Genomic DNA, 3,052 nt, shown 5'->3' with positions numbered 1-3,052 from the left:
CATCTGCATTGCCCCGGGTGGGCGTGGAAGGATTTCATAGTCAGATGAGAGGGGCATCAGGTCTGGCTGGATGGGGTCTGGGTGTCCTGTACTCAGGGATGCACCTGGAAAGCTGATGTGGGGAAAGATGTGTCCGATTGTGTCATTTGCATGAGAAGAAGGAGAGGAAGAGCTGGTGAGCCTATGGTCAAGCAGATTGGAGGAGTGACGGAATGAAGGCTCCCACTTTGGCTAAGAGGTCCTTTCCCAATAAGAGGATAGGACAGGTTGGTAGGACTAAGGGGTAAGGCAAATACCCCTAAAGATATAACTAAGGGCTGGGGTTTGGTGAGGTTAATAGGCTGTCTTCCAACTCCAACGACAGAGAAACAAGAAAGGAATGTGGGTCACCAAACATCTGTCAGGACAGAATAGGTGATCTCATTGCCTAGGAGGATGGAGCTGTGTTGCCTTGATACTGTAATGACTACGCAGGGCTCCTGAGAGGCTAAATCTTTTCAGTTCAGACTCTATTTTAGAGAAGCTGACCGACGTTTGAACTCAGGTAAACTAACAGGCTGGTATCTAGCATTGGTTTCCAAGTTGTCCCCCAACAGAACTTGAGCCTAGCTCCAGCCCTTGGCTAGTCCTCAAGAAGACCAGCATCTCTAGCTTATTCCCCCAACAAACCTGCACCCCCAGGTTACAAGCCCACCAAAGCAGAGGGGAGCAGAAACTAAGTTTGTGATATGACTCCCTGCATCAGCCAATTGTGTTAAAGGCCACAGCAGCTTTCCAATGAGACACTTACACACGTACTCCCTGCTTGCTGCTTATGGTAAAGCCTTGCCCCAACAGATATTTGGGGCTCCCCACCTCCAAAACCATCCTGCATGACGGTGGTGCGCTGGGGGCAAGGGGGGAGCTAGCTCAAATAGAATAAAGACCCTGCTGTGAGTTGCATCAGATTAGTTCATGTCTATTTTGGGGGGATCACTAACATTTCTCTGGCACTACACTCCCTATCAGAGATGGCCGTGGTCTGTCCAAGGGAGCCCGAGGCCCTTAGTCATCCATCCCAAGGCCTAAGTTTGGCTGAAAAGTAACCTGGACCTGATGTGCTCATGCCTTGAGGAGCATGGGGACAGTTAACAGCCCAGTGTCCACCCTGATGGCACCTTGGATATGGTCAAGGTGGTTTATTAGGGATCTGTCAAGCCGCAGCCCCGTGACCCTTCTGACCTCATTTGAGGTGTGGATAGGGAGGTCCTCGAGTTTTGGCGGGCAAGGGAGCCTGGGAAGTGGCTCTGTCTGGCAGAAAGGCCTTCGATCATATCAGATAGTTTTGTTTTCAAGCTTTATTTTCTTCTTTCATGGTACACCATGAAGGCCACTGCTAAAACTTCTACCTGCAGAGTTAGGGTCTCGCTCTAGATGCTTAAATTTGGCCATAATGTCAAGAAAACTCTGACATTAAGAAGCGCTCTTTAAGGGCAGACTAAGGCAAGGTGTCTGGACTCATCTGTATGTGCCCTGGTCTGGTCCCAGACTTGCCTACAGTCCTCAGGGAGATAATCATGGAAATGCCATCAAAGGTCATGGGAAGACTGCCACTCTGGGGAAAAATGTCCTTGGTGAGAATCATAAACATCCTGGAAAGTAAGGTTGTATTGTTTTGGATTTTGGTTTCTCGAGACAGGGTTTCTCTGTGTAGCCTTGGCTGTCCTCGAACTCACTTTGTAGACTAGGCTGGCCTCGAACTCAGAAATCTGCCTGCCTCTGCCTCCCGAGTGCTGGGATTAAAGGCGTGCGCCACCATGCCCGGCACAGTAGCCAGTCTTACCCAAACAAGGGAATACACAATGACCTAGTTATTAGGTGGGTTTACCATGTAAGAGTTAGGGAATCCCACTGAGACAGGAATCTTCACTACAGCCAGGAATAGCAGGCTACATTGTATATTAGAAGCAAAGTTGGTGAATTCTTCTGACAAATGGAGATTCTCAACAGATACTTAAAAGTTACATCTCTCCAGCCTCCTAATGTGTTTTAAATTGGGCCTTTGAGCTCACTTGGGCATCTTCATCTTGGTAAACAGTAGACCCCCAGCAGGCTAGACTTCTGTAGAATAAAACGCTCTTTGCTTTTTGCATCCTATTTGAGTCTGGGATCATTCTTCCGCAAATCATTGATCCTTACAATCGGACCCTTTTCTCTTCTTTTCTTTTCTTTTCTTTTAGCCTTGGCTGTCCTGAAACTCACTCTGTAGACCAGGCTGGCCTTGCACTCAGAAATCAGCCTGCCTCTGCCTCCCAAGTGCTGGGATTAAAGGTGTGCACCGCCACACCTGGCTCGGACCCTTTTCTATTTGAGATTCTTTCCTTAAAGAGTAGGGCACGTGTACTCTGACCAAGCCATCCACCTGGGTGAGTTCCCTCAGAGAAGAACCATGGCGGGGTTAGACCAGGTAGGGGAAGGTAAAGGGATCCCACGGCAGAGTGGCATGGAGCAGAGAGACTAAGGGCTACCAGTCGGCCCAGGGTAATTGCTGAGAGTGCTGGTTTCGGTGATCTATCACTGAGGTGGAAGATAAGGCGACCAATGAGGCCAGAGAGGGAAAGAGGGATTGTGGGATGAGGCAGATAAGGGGAGGCTTGACAGCATGATCAAAAGTAGCGGATAAATCATCTGATTTTGGTGTCAGAGCCAGAAGGAGTTGTTTCTTGGTTGGCTTATGCCATTTGGTCACTTTTAATCACAATGGGAGTGGCTGGGTGGTGGCACACACCTTTAATCCTAGCACTTGGGAGATAGAGGCAGGTCAATCTCTGTGAGTTCCAGGCCAGCCAGGGTTACAGGGAGATAGTCTGCTTTCAAAAACCAAAAAATAAAAAAACTAAAAAGGGTGGGAGTGAGATCATGTGGCAAAATCCATCCTTCCCAACCCTAGCAAAGATGTCTGTCTACCTCCCAATGTAGGAACATCAGCTAAGATGGAGACAAGCCACACATTTCCTTTAAGATTACCTATGCAAACCGGGCGTGGTGGCGCACGCCTTTAATCCCAGCACTC

Source organism: Mus caroli, chromosome 17, assembly GCF_900094665.2.
Source record: "Mus caroli chromosome 17, CAROLI_EIJ_v1.1, whole genome shotgun sequence".
Taxonomy (NCBI): Eukaryota; Metazoa; Chordata; class Mammalia; order Rodentia; family Muridae; genus Mus; species Mus caroli.
The sequence above is the reverse complement of the archived record's forward strand: the minus strand, read 5'-3'. Positions refer to the sequence as shown.